Source organism: Heterodontus francisci, chromosome 17 (assembly GCF_036365525.1).
Source record: "Heterodontus francisci isolate sHetFra1 chromosome 17, sHetFra1.hap1, whole genome shotgun sequence".
Lineage (NCBI taxonomy): Eukaryota > Metazoa > Chordata > Chondrichthyes > Heterodontiformes > Heterodontidae > Heterodontus > Heterodontus francisci.
The window spans coordinates 41,916,885-41,931,438 of record NC_090387.1 but is presented as its reverse complement, the minus strand read 5'-3'; the positions used below and the strand labels follow the sequence as shown (position 1 = coordinate 41,931,438).

The window sequence follows — 14,554 nt, the reverse complement described above, 5'->3', positions numbered from 1 at the left end:
ATAGCGAAAGTTCAGGGCCAACATGTTCCCGTAAAGGTGAAGGGCAGGACCAACAAGTCCAGGGAACCCTGGATGTCAAGGGATATAGAGGATTGGACAAGAGAAAAAAAGGAGGCTGATGGCAGATTCAGAGTGCTGAAAGCAGCCCTGGAGGAGTATAGAAAGTGTAGGGGGGTACTTTAAAAAGTAATTAGGAAAGCCAAGAGGGGACATGAAAAAACGCTGGCGGGCAAGGTAAGGGAAATCCCAAGGCATTTTCTAAGTATATTAAGGGCAAGAGGATAACCAGGGAAAGAGTAGGGCCTATTAGGAAACAAAGTAGCAATCTATGTGTGGAGCCGGAGGACATATGTGAGTTTTTAAATGATTACTTTTCATCTGTGTTCGCTATGCAGAAGGATGATGTAGATATAGAGATCAGGGAGGGGGATTGTGATATACTTGAACATATTAGCATTGAAGGGAGCAAATATTAGCTATTTTAGCGGGCTTAAAAGTGGATAAATCCCCAGGCCCAGATGAGATGTATTCCAGGCTGTTATGTGAGGCAAGGGAGGAGATAGCAGGGTCTCTGACACAAATTTTCAAATCCTCTCTGGCCACAGGAGAGGTACCAGAGGACTGGAGAACAACGAATGTGGTACCATTTTTCAAGAAGGGTAGCAGGTTAAACCAGGTAATTACAGGCCGGTGAGTCTAACATCAGTGGTAGAAAAACTATTGGAAAAATTTCTGAGGGACAGGATTAATCTCCACTTGGAGAGGCAGGGATTAATCAGGGATGGTCAGCATGGCTTTGTCAGGGGGAGATCAAGTCTAACTAACCTTAATGAATTTTTCGAGGAGGTGACTAGACGTGTAGAATGAGGGTAAAGCAGTTGATGTAAAGCAGTCCCGCATGAGAGATTGGTTAAGAAGGTAAGAGCCCATGGGATCCAGGGCTATTTGGCAAATTGGATCCAAAATTGGCTTAGCGGAAGCAGGCAGAGGGTGACGGTCGAGGATTGTTTTTGTGAATGGAGGCCTGTGACCAGTGGTGTACCGCAGGGATCGATGCTGGGACCCTTGCTGTTTGTAGTGTACATTAATGATTTAGACGTGAATATAGGAGGTATGATCAGTAAGTTCGCAGATGACATGAAAATTGGTGGTGTCGTAAATAGTGAGGAGGAAAGCCTTAGATTATAGGACGATATAGATGCGCTGGTAAGATGGGCGGATCAGTGGCAAATGGAATTTAATCCTGAGAAGTGCGAGGTGATGCATTTTGGGAAGACTAAGAGGGCAATGGAATATCCAATGGATGGTAGGACCCTAGGAAGTGGAGGGGGTCAGAGGGACCTTGGTGTACTTGTCCATAGATCACTGAAGGCAGCAGCACAGTGAGATAAGATGGTTAGGAAGGCATATGGGATACTTGCCTTTATTAGCCAAGGCATGGAATATAAGAGCAGGGAGGTTATGATGGAGCTGTATAAAACAATAGTTAGGCCACAGCTGGAGTACTGTGTACAGTTCTTTTCACCGCACTATAGGAAGGATGTAATTGCACTGGAGAGGGTGCAGAGGAGATTCACCAGAATGTTGCCTGGGCTGGAGCTTTTCAGCTATGAAGAGAAACTGGAAAGGCTAGGGTTGTTTTCCTTAGAGCAGAGAAGGCTGAGGGGAGACCTGATTGAGGCATATGAAATTATGAGGGGCATTGATAGGTTAGGTAGGAAGAAATGTTTTCCCTTAGCAGAGGGCTCAATAACCAGGGGGCATAGATTTAAGGTAAGAGGCAGGAGGTTTAGAGGGGATTTGAGGAAAAAAATCTTCACCCAGAGAGTGGTTGGAATCTGGAATGAACTGCCTGAAGGGGTTGCAGAGGCAGGAACCCTCAACATTTAAGAAGTATTTTGATGAGCACTTGAAACGCCATAGCGTACAAGGCTACTGGCCAAGTGCTGGAAAATGGGATTAGAATAGTTAGGTGCTTGATGGTCGGCACAGACACGATAGGCCGAAGGGCCTGTTTCTCGATAACTCTACACAGCCACAACCAACTTACCATTGCCCAATTTACGTCCCTCTAGGGCCACTTGGCTTCTGACCTAATTACAGCCATAGTCCAAACATGGACAAAAGAGTTGAAGTCAAGAGGTGAGATGAGAGTGAGTAACCTTGATAGGAAGGCAGCATTTGACCATGTATGGCATCAAGGAGCCCCAGCCAAATTGAAGTCAATGCGAATGAGGGGGAAAACTCTCCACTGGTTGGAATCATACTTAACTCAAAGTAAAATAGCTGTGGTTGTTGGAGGCAAATCATCTCAACCCCCCAGGACATCGCTGCAGGATTTCCTCAGGGTAGTGTCTTAGGCCCAACCATCTACAGATACTTCATTAATAACCTTCCCTCCATCATAAGCTCAGAAGTGGGATGTTCGCTGATGATTGTACAATTTTTCTCAGATACCGAAGCAGTCAGTGTCCCTATGCCACAAGACCTGGACAACATTCAGGCTTGGGCTGACAAGTGGCAAGTAACATTCGTGCCACACAAGTGCCAGGCAATGACCATCTCAAACAAGAGAGAATCTAATCATCTCCCCGTGACATTCAATGGCATCACCATCGCTGAATCCCTCACTATGAACATCCTGGGGGTTACCATTGACCAGAAACTGAACAGGAGCAGCCATATAAGTACTGTGGCTACAAGAGCAGGTCAGAGGCTGGGATCTCTGTGGTGAGTAACCCACCTCCTGACTCCTCAAAGCCTGTCCACCATCTACAAGACACAAGTCAGGAGTTTGATGGAATACTCTTCACTTGCCTAGATGTGTGCAGCTCCAACAAACTCAGGAAGCTCAACACCATCCGAGACAAAGCAACCTGCTTGAGCGCACCCCATCCACCACATAAACCTTCACTCCCTCCACCACTGACACACAGTGACAGCAGTGTGTACCATATACAAGATGCACTGCAGCAACTCACCAAGGCTCCTTAGACATCACTGTCCAAACCTACGACCTCTTCCACTAGAAGGACAAGGGCAACAGACATGTGGGAACACCACCACCTGTAAGTTCCCCTCCAAGCCACACACCATCTTGGCTTGGAAATATATCACCGTTCCTTCATTGTCTCTGGGTCAAAATCCTAGAACTCCGTCCCTAACAGCACTGTGGATATACCTACGCCAGATGGACTGCAGCGGTTCAAGAAAGGCAGCTCACCACCACCTTCTCAAGGGATATGAGGGATGGGTAACAAATGCTGGCCTTGCCAGCGATGCCCACATCCCTTGAAATTAATAAAAAACAAATCCAAATGTGGTTAATGAATTGTCTATGGTTTGGACATCAGAGGAACATCTTCAAATCCTGCATTTCGCCTACGCAGCATAGCACTGCTTCGAGAAGCTAACCTCTTAGTCAAGCTGTTTGCTAAAAAACATGTCTTAACGCAACTCATGTCCAATTGTTTTCCATTAAAGAATGGCCAAAGATTCCCAACTGTGATAATGGGGCTCAGTTTAAGAATTCTGGTTTGATCAAATCATGATTTTTGTAAACAGTTTAGGTACAAGTATCGAGTTGAAATTATACCTTTGCCTAAAATAAAAACAAGAAATGCTGGAATCACTCAGCAGGTCTGGCAGCATCTGTGAAAAGAGAAGCAGAGTTAACATTTCGGGTCAGTGACCCTTCTTCGGAACTGACAAATATTAGAAAAGTCACAGGTTATAAGCAAGTGATGTGGGGGTGGGGCAGGAGATAACAAAGGAGGTCTAGATTGGACCAGGCCACATAGCTGACCAAAAGGTCACGGAGCAAAGGCAAACAATATGTTAATGGTGTGTTGAAAGACAAAGCATTAGTACAGATTAGGTGTTAATACACTGAATATTGAACAGCAGCAAGTGCAAACCTGAAAAAAAACAGTGGGTAAGCAAACTGAACAAACTAAGATGAAATGAAATAAATGCAAAAAAAAAGATTGTAAAAATTGTAAAAAAGAATGTAAAAAAAGGAAGAAAAAAATAACTAAAAATGAAAGTAAAATGGGGGGCTATCATGCTCTGAAATTATTGAACTCAATGTTCAGTCCGGCAGGCTGTCGTGTGCCTAATCGGTAGATGAGATGCTGTTCCTCGAGCTTGCGTTGATGTTCACTGGACCACTGCAGCAATCCCAGGACAGAGATGTGAGCATGAGAGCAGGGGGGAGTGTTGAAATGGCAAGCAACCGGAAGCTCAGGGTCCTGCTTACGGACTGAGCGGAGATGTTCCGCAAAGCGGTAACCCAGTCTGCGCTTGGTCTCCCCAATGTAGAGGAGACCACACTGTGAGCAGCGAATACAGTATACTACATTGAAAGAAGTACAAGTAAATCGCTGCTTCACCTGAAAGGAGTGTTTGGGGCCTGGGATAGTGAGGAGAGAGGAGGTAAATGGGCAGGTATTACACCTCCTGCGATTGCAGGGGAAGGTGCCATGGGACGGGGACGAGGTGGTGGGGGTAATGGAGGAGTGGACCAGGGTGTCGCGGAGGGAACGATCCCTTCGGAATGCTGACAGGGGAAGGGAGGGGAAGATGCGACTGGTAGTGGCATCACGCTGGAGGTGGCGGAAATGGCAGAGGATGATCCTTTGGATATGGAGGCTGATGGGGTGAAAAGTGAGGACAAGGGGAACCCTGTTTTTTGCATTTATTTCATTTCATCTTAGTTTGTTCAGTTTGCTTACCCACTGTTTTCTTTCAGGTTTGCACTTGCTGCTGTTCAATATTCAGTGTATTAACACCTAATCTGTACTAATGCTTTGTCTTTCAACACACCATTAACATATTGTTTGCCTTTGCTCCGTGACCTTTTGGTCAGCTATGTGGCCTGGTCCAATCTAGACCTCCTTTGTTATCTCTTGCCCCACCCCCACCTCACTTGCTTATAACCTGTGACTTTTCTAATATTTGTCAGTTCCGAAGAAGGGTCACTGACCCGAAATGTTAACTCTGCTTCTCTTTTCACAGATGCTGCCAGACCTGCTGAGTGATTCCAGCATTTCATGTTTTTATTTCAGATTTCCAGCATCTGCAGTATTTTGCTTTTATTATACCTTTGCCTATTTGATCTGAATCCAAATTGAAGCACATCATTATACAGAATATCTTATACAATATTTTGGCACATTCAAGATGATTGACACATGCTAGACTGTCAATATTTAATCCCACAAGCTTTTTTTGCTGGGTGTCTGAAAGGAACAATTTCTAAGATTGAAGAAATGGCAATGATTTGCAACATTGGAATTCACTATTTGGATCGAAGATTGGATCAGCAATAGATACCTCTATAGTCAACTGTAGCAGAGAAATTATTACATGCTTAAATCTTAAAAAGACATTAAGTCCTGTTCTTACCCTTCAAGAGGATAGTCCTTGGCTTATGACTGTGATAAAAATAACTTCAAAGTTACTCGTTAGTTGTAAACGCCCATTTGCAGCTTCGTGTTAAGAGCAGAATAGAACACTTACTTTCAAACATTTGTCTCCAAACCAATCAATGACTTCTCCTCTGTCACTAGCTCAAATCATGTACAGCTGTGAAGTGCTGAATGGTTATACAAAAAATACACTAGACCTTTCTGTTCTACTGCTGTTTGTCTTGAGCAGTTTTAAAAGAGCTTCATACTGCCATAACCATGAGATGTTGGGCACCCTGTAGGATGATGAAAAATTATTCACCTGAAGAAAATTTCTTTGGCAGTCCATCTGAGCTATGCAGTTTAGATAACACAGCAGATGTGTTGCAGCTACCTTGCCAACTGGGTCCAGTTTGTAACATTCTAAGAAGTTCAACGAGGGAACACGGACTCTTGGAGAGTAACCACATGATCTTGATGCATGAATTTTGAGGCACTTCAAATCAAGTAGCTTTTTGAGTGAGTAGAATAGCTCTTTGTTTTTTAGCTGTATAGTAGGCTAGTCCAAACTAGTCATTAATGGAGAAGAGGAGGTGTGCAGGGGAGGGGCACACACTGTTCGCGCTGTCCCATGTTATATTTGCGCTCTCAACTCATTATCATGAGTCAGGCATGCAGCCAGTGCTCCCCGTGCTATTCATTGGCTGCACACTTATTTAGGGTGGTCTGGAATCGGATGTCTCTGATACCATTCAAAGCCAGACGGCACGCCTAAAGGGTAGGTGCACTCAAGCTGTAGAAAGGGGAAACACTTCTGAGCTCAGGAATGGCTGTCATAAGTACTGATATGGTATCAAAGTTTTCCCAATGCTATCTCGGAGGCCCTGATGCAGGCAGTGGATGGGAGGAGGGAGATCCTGTTCCTCGCAGTAAGTAGAAAGCCTCCAAGGCAACAGCTTCACCTGCAATGGCAAGAGGTGGCAGAGGAAATGAATGCAAGGAGCCTAGTTTCCAGGACATGCCTTCGATGCCATAAAAAGTTCAACAATTTCACCAAATTTGTCAAGGTTTCAATTTGCTCTCTTGTTTTCTGTTCATACCTTTAAAGCTCTATCTTCAGTCCATCTAATATTCCCCTCCCCACTACAGTTCACTCCCCTATAAACACTGCACCAACCTTGAGTACACCTCCTTCTCCTCATACTCACCACTATTGCAACCCTCACTTCTCCACACATCACATCTGACACAGACTGCATATTGACTATTCAACCATGACAGCCATATTCTGTAAACTCCTCTCAAGACTCACTAACACACTCCCTTCTTTCTTTCAGGAGAAACTTGCCGACAAACTAAGGACAGGAGGCTGGCCCTGCGGGAATGCTGGGTTGAATTTTACCAGCCGCTCGACGCCGCGGGTCATGGCGCGAGGGATGGGAAAATGCTGAGGGGGGAGGCCCACCTCGGCCCTCAATGACGAGAAGGGCCCACCGCATATTACCAGTGGTGGTGGGACCTTGGTGCGGTCCCCCTCCGCCAGGCGGTGGGCCCTTCATCTCCATATTAAAATAAGACCTAATGAAATGCAAATTCACCTACCCTCAGGCGGCGGCTGTCCCACTCCAATATTATGGCCATCGTTCGTGCTCCTTGTGCCTTCGGAACTCCATACGGAGTTCTGGGCAAGAACATGGTGTGGAGGGGGAAATAATAAAATTGTCAGGGTGGGAGGGGTGGAGGAGTGGGGAGAACACATTTTATTGGATGTGGGGTTGGTGGGAAGGGGTTAGAGGCCAAATGCTCAAAGGTTCGGGGGGAAGGTTTGGGAGGGGAACAAATTATTTTTTGAGAATAAATGCCACTTAAGTGACCATTGAGGGAGTTGGGGAAGGGCCTCAACATCTTTATTCATTGCCAATAAAACTTCCCGATGACTGCACCTTTAAAAATTAAAATTACTTAAAGCCCTTTAAAAATGGTGCTGGTCCTGCACAATGGCGCCGAACGCAGTTGCCAGGGATGCGGTGGCCGCCCCCTTATGTCATCAGGGGCGGCCACTCAGTCCCCTCTATTTAAATGAGCCCCCTGCGTGTAATATCGCGGGGGCTCAGGGACGGCGCATTCGCGCAGGATACACGCCATTTTTACAGTGCACCGCCGCGAACTGTGGAGCACCCATAAAATTCAGCCTGCTGAGTCTGACTGCACATGCTCTCTCCCATTGAAGAGAATGTGTTGGCAAAATTATGGGCAGGGGGCACCATTAAGGCATGACAACTGAAAACACTGGAGGAGACACTGCACAGCAAAGTCCCATAAGCAGCAATAAAATAAGTGACCAGATCATTTATTTTTTAGTGTTAGCGGAGGGATAAATGTTGGAAAGAACACTGGGAGAATTCCCCTGCTCTTCTTTGGGGAGTACTGTGGGATCTTATACATCCACCTGAGAGGGTAGACAGAGCCTTGGTTTGACATTCAAAAGATGGCATTTCTGACAGCAGAGAACCTCCGCTGGTCATTAACACATCGCAGTTTGTGGTATCTTGTTGTGCACAAATTGGTTGTTGTGTTCCCTACATTACAACTATGACTATCCTGCAAAAGTGCTTAATTGCCTGTAACATCCTGAGGTTTTGAAAGACACTCTATAAATGTAACCTTCCTTTCTTTCAGTACTACAATGAAGTGGTGGCCTACATTATATGCTCAAGTCATTGGCAGAGGGCTTGAACCCTTAACCTTTTAGTTCAGGGACAAGAGTGCTACCAGTGGGCCTGTCCTAACATTTACAACATGTGTTACTTACAATGTTATTTGTAAATGTTCCAAGGATGGTACAAAACTGTTGTATCATCAGGGGGGAAAGAGCATATTGAATATTTGCTCCTTATATAATTTGTTGCTTTTCACTCTATTAAGTTACCAGCAGGAATTCACCGACATTGCGCTGCAGATGCGCTTCGAGCTGCATCAGAGTACCTGAACTAAGTCAGGTACGACAAAGGCAAGGTCTCCTTCCATGCTGTACACTGGGGGGTGCTGATATTGAGGAGGTCGTGCAGGCTGTGGGCTGGACTGCTCGCCAGGGTCGCGATCCACCTGTTGACGAAGACGATGCAGATGGAAGCGAACAGGTTCACCAGGCTCCCCCCTCCCAGCTCAACCCCCTCGCAACCCCTTCCCCCACGCCCTCGCACCCCCTTCCCAGATTCCCCCTCGCACCATCTTCCCCTCGCACCCCCTTCCCCTTCACCCCCGCCCGTACCCCCCACTGCAGCCTCCTTCCCAGCTCCCCCTCGCACCCCTTTCCCTCCACCCCTTCCCACTGTACTCCTCCCCCTCGCACCCCCCTAACCCCTTGCAACCCCTTTCCCCCCCACCTCCACCCACCGGCATCCACCTATCCCTGGGCAGGGGCCCCAACAATCCCACTGCCTTGTGGGCAGCTCGGGAGAGACCAAGGCTAAGGGAGTAAACCTTAACAGAAAATCTGGAGCGGAACCCCGAAGGCGGTCATGTGTCACCTTTGGCATGTTTCCGGCAGTTCCTGCAGCCATACCGGTGCCAAACGCCGTGCTCTGCGTTCCTTTGGACCCCACCAAAAAGGCTGAGAGGGGGGTTTTGACGCTTGGGCAACTCACAACCTCCATACATCCGCCCAGGCTTGCGCCATGGAGAGGTCATTCCATAGTCGCCTCACAGCGACCAAAACAACACGGAAGGCAGCAGTTACGGGTTATAATTCCAGCTCAATTGGCATAGAGATTGGGTGCCACGGGTTGCCTTTGTCGGTGGGAGAGGTCATCGCATCTCACTGGACAGCTACCGCCCGCCTCAAACTGGGCAACCCCCAGTCAGTAAGGTTCTGTCCCGCCACAATCCACCTGCTTCAATGGGTGCTTGGAGCTCAGGGTCATTGCCCGAAAAGTGGACTGCAACACCGCACCAAACAGCACAACAAAAAAAGGAAAGAAGGTACCAGCCCTTCGTTTTGCAAGCTGGAACGTCAGAACGATGTGTCCTGGCCTGTCGGAAGACCTTACACAAATCAATGATTCTTGGAAGACCGCCATCATTAACAACGAGCTCAGTAGACTCAATGTGGACATTGCAGCACTTCAGGAGACACGCCTCCCTGCGAGCGGATCTCTAACAGAGCAAGACTACACCTTCTTCTGGCAGGGTAGGGATCCTGAAGAACCAAGACAGCATGGAGTGGGCTTTGCCATCAGAAACTCTTTGCTCAGCATGATAGAGCCACCTTCAAATGGCTCGGAACGCATACTGTCCATCCGACTGCTCACCGTTTATGGTCCAGTACACCTACTCAGCATCTATGCACCAACACTCTGCATCCCCACATGAAGCTAAAGACCAGTTCTACGAGGAACTCCATAATATAATTAGTAGCATTCCCAATACCGAACATCTGTTCCTGCTGGGGGACTTTAATGCAAGGGTTGGGACCGACCATGCCTCATGGCCCTCCTGCCTTGGGCGCTATGGCGTTGGAAGGATGAATGAGAATGGACAGAGACTGCTTGAGTTGTATACCTATCATAACCTCTGCATCACCAACTCGTTCTTTCATACGAAACCCTGTCACCAGGTTTCTTGGAGGCACCCAAGATCACATCGTTGGCACCAGCTGGACCTCATCGTCACAAGGCGAGCCTCTTTAAACAGCATTCAAATCACACGCAGCTTCCACAGTGCAGAGTGCGACACCGACCAGTCCCTGGTGTGCAGCAAGATTAGACTCAAACCAAAGAATCTGCATCACTCCAAGCAGAAGCGCATCAACACTAGCAGAATTTCTTATCCACAGCTGTTACATAAGTTTCTAAATTCTCTTGAAAAAGCCCTTCAAAACACTCCTGGAGGGGATGCAGAGACCACGTGGGCCCACATCAGAGACACCATCTCTGACTCAGCAATGACCATCTATGGCAAACGTGTGAAGCAGAATGCAGACTGGTTTCAATCTCATTTGAACAGCTGGAACCTGTCATAGCCGCTAAGTGCATTGCACTGCTGAACTACAAGAAAGCCCCCAGCGAGTTAACATCCGTAGCACTTAAAGCAGCCAGAAGTACTGCACAAAGAACAGCTAGGCGTTGCGCAAACGACTACTGGCAACACCTATGCAGTCATATTCAGCTGGCCCCTGACACCGGAAACATCAGAGGAATGTATGATGGCATTAAGAGAGCCTTTTGGCCAACCATCAAGAAGATCGCCTCCCTCGAATCTAAATCAGGGGACACAATCACTGACCAACGCAAGCAAATGGACCGCTGGGTGGAGCACTACCTAGAACTGTACTCCAGGGAAAACGTTGTCACTGAGACCACCCTCAATGCAGCCCAGTCTCTGCCAGTCATGGATGAGCTGGACGTACAGCCAACAAAATCGGAACTCAGTGATGCCATTGATTCTCTAGCCAGCGGAAAAGCCCCTGGGAAGGACGGCATTACCCCTGAAATAATCAAGAGTGCCAAGCCTGCTATACTTTCAGCACTCTACGAACTGCTTTGCCTGTGCTGGGACGAGGGAGCAGTACCACAGGACATGCGTGATGCCAATATCATCACCCTCTAAAAGAACAAGGGTGACCGCGGTGACTGCAACAACTACCGTGGAATCTCCCTGCTCAGCATAGCGGGGAAAGTCTTCGCTTGAGTCGCTTTAAACAGGCTCCAGAAGCTGGCTGAGTGTGTCTACCCTGAGACATAATGTGGCTTTCGAGCAGAGAGATCCACCAATGACATGCTGTTCTCCCTTTGCCAGCTACAGGAGAAATGTCGCGAACAACGGATGCCCCTGCACATTGCTTTCATTAATCTCACCAAAGCCTTTGACCTCGTCAGCAGACGTGGTCTCTTCAGACTACTAGAAAAGATCGGATGTCCACCAAAGCTACTAAGTATCATCATCTCATTCCATGACAATATGAAAGGCACAATTCAACATAGCGGCGCCTCATCAGACCCCTTTCCTGTCCTGAATGGCGTGAAACAGGGCTGTGTTCTCGCACCTACTCTGTTTGGGATCTTCTTCTCCCTGCTGCTCTCACATGCGTTCAAGTTTTCAGAAAAAGGAATTTTCCTCCACACAAGATCAGGTGGCAGGTTGTTCAACCTTGCCCGTCTAAGAGCGAAGACCAAAGTACGGAAAGTCCTCATCAGGGAACTCCTCTTTGCTGACGATGCTGCATTAACATCTCACACTGAAGAGTCTCTGCAGAGACTCATCGACAGGATTGCGGCTGCCTGCAACAAATTTGGCCTAACCATCAGCCTGAAGAAAACGAACATCGTGGAACAGGGCGTCAGAAATGCTCCATCCATCAATATCGGCGACCACGCTCTGGAAGTGGTTCAAGAGTTCACCTACCTAGGCTCAACTATCAACAGTAACCTGTCTCTCGATGCAGATATCAACAAGCGCATGGGAAAGGCTTCTACTGCTATTTCCAGACTGGCCAAGAGAGTGTGGGAAAATGGCACACTGACACGGAACACAAAAGTCCGAGTGTATCAAGCCTATGTCCTCAGTACCTTGCTCTAAGGCAGCGCGGCCTGGACAACGTATGTCAGCCAAGAGCGACGTCTCAATTCATTCCATCTTCGCTGCCTCCGGAGAATACTTGGCATCAGGTGGCAGGACGGTATCTCCAACACAGAAGTCCTCGAGGCGGCCAACATCCCCAGCTTATACACACTACTGAGTCAGCGGCGCTTGAGATGGCTTGGCCATGTGAGCCGCATGAAAGATGGCAGGATCCCCAAGGACACATTGTACAGCGAGCTCGTCACTGATATCAGACCCACCAGCCGTCCATGTCTCCGTTTTAAAGATGTTTGCAAACGCGACATGAAGTCCTGTGACATTGATCACAAGTCGTGGGAGTCAGTTGCCAGTGATCGCCAGAGCTGGCGGGCAGCCATAAAGGCGGGGCTAAAGTGTGGCGAGGTGAAGAGACTTAGCAGTTGGCAGGAAAAAAGACAGAAGCGCAAGGGGAGAGCCAACTATGTAACAGCCCCGACAACCAATTCTATCTGTAGCACCTGTGGAAGAGTCTGTCACTCTAGAATTGACCTTTATAGCCACTCCAGGCGCTGCTTCACAAACCACTGACCACCTCCAGGCAATTACCCATTGTCTCTTGAGACAAGGAGGCCAAAGAAGAAGAAGAAGAAGAAGAAGAAGTTACAGCTTAAATACCATTCAGAATTATGTGGCAATTACAGTCGGTATAAATGAAATGAATCAAAATGAAAAAATACAACTAAACACTTTCATTCCCCTCTCTGCTTTAAACTACTTACATGCAGAACCATATAGTTTCATACAGAATGGCAGTTATGCAGCGTCAGTACAGGCATCAGGCCATCCAGGGCCTCATTCTCTCCTGACACAAGAATAGACACATCGGTGTAAGCAGGCTTGATTTGTGTTCAATTGTATTATTTTCCCACCGAGCACAGAAAAGGTAAGATCAATAAGTAAGAATTATGCTAATACTCCAAGCAGCCACACTCATACCCTTGGAATTAACAGAGGAATGGATGTACAGGCTCTCACAAGTGAGGCACCATGAAGCTGCTTTTATATGTTTTCCTACAAAATAAGACTGTATGTAAGTAAAGCCACTGTAGCCCTGCACATAGATCAACTGCTAACCAGCGAGTCATTAGCAGTATTTCCTTACCTCAATTTTTAAATGACCAATATCCTTCCCTGAGTCTCCAGTGGTATTTTCAACCCTTTTTACACTCAGGAGCTAGTTGGAGCTCTACATTTGGCCATTGTGCAACAGGGGAAGGCAGATCTTATGACAGATTTAAAAAGAGCTCTGTGATGTTGTTTTATTTCACCATCACTAAGAATGCCTATTTCCGCCTCTGTAACATCGCCCAACTCTGCCCGTTCCTCAGCTCATCTGCTGCTGAAACCCTCATCCATATCTTTGTTCCCTCTGGACTTGACTAATCCAGCGCATTTCTGGTCATCTTCCCACACTCTATCCTCCATAAACTTGAAGTCATCCAAAACTCTGCTGCTCGTTTTTTTACTTGCACCAAGTTCTGTTCACCCATCATCCCATACTCGCTGATCTACATTGGCTCCTGGTTAAGCAATGCCTCAGTTTAAAAATTCTCATTCTTGTTTTCAAATCTCTCCATGGCCTTGCCCCTTCCTATTTCTATACCTACTCGTCTGCTATAATATCTACTCATGTGTCTCAGTGACAAACTTTGCTTTATAACGCTCTTGTAAAGTGTGTTGGGATGGTTTATTACATTAAAGATGCTATACAAATAGAAGTTGTTTTTTTGTGAATCAATTAAGGTGACACGGGGTTACCATATGTGTACGTGCTAGAACTATCATCATCAGCTGAAAGCAAAAAATGGCACATTACAAAGATCCCAGGGAGTATTGAGCTGAGCCCTCCAATCAACAAAAATACAGCTTGCATTTATATAGCACCTTTAACCTAATAAAACATCCCAGGATGCTTTACAGGAGCATTATGGAAGAAAATTTGATACGGAGCCATTTGGTGAAAAATGGTAGGATTTAAGAAGTGAATAATCAGGTGACTAGAATGTTTCCACAATTTCTTTCAATTCCCATTCCTTTCCTCACGCTGTTTATCTTAAATTAGCCATCTTTGTCAAATCATTCTCATACGTGCCTGTAAAATTCTTAACATGCTAGTTTAGTAAATGCATTACAGCTTCCTTCCCTCTTTTCAAGCATTGAAGATAGCATTACTGACAGTTGATGAGGATTATGAAATAAATATTTTAAAGTACACCAGTGAATTGAGAGCACACATACAACCTCAGTGGATATTTTAACCTTATTGTATTGAGGGAATTTCAGCATGCAGATCACATAGAACAGGCTGCCATTCTTGTTTTACCAATTATTAGTAATCTTCTATTGTCACAGTTAAGTGACCCTGCTTTATTGATGGACTCCTGTCTTAATCAGATCAAGTTTATGTATCAGTTCTTTTTTCCTCATTAATATGCCAAAGTCAACCAGGAGATTAGGTCATATCTTTTACCTTGCATTCATTTAAATAGTGAAATTATGAAACACAACTGCCTGTCATATTTTCAGCA

General features: G+C 46.4%; 1 long non-coding RNA gene across 8 annotated transcripts in view; it reads right to left on the bottom strand.

Moving 5' to 3' along the window:
* Nucleotides 1–13,242, bottom strand: part of LOC137378876 (uncharacterized) — a 56,133-nt gene extending 42,891 nt beyond the window's left edge. For all 8 annotated transcript variants that reach the window (XR_010976694.1, XR_010976697.1, XR_010976696.1 and 5 more), the window contains exon 1: nt 13,129–13,242. This is a non-coding gene — a long non-coding RNA (uncharacterized lncRNA). The remainder of the gene's footprint in view (nt 1–13,128) is intronic.
* Between the last annotated feature and the right edge of the window lie 1,312 nt (nt 13,243–14,554).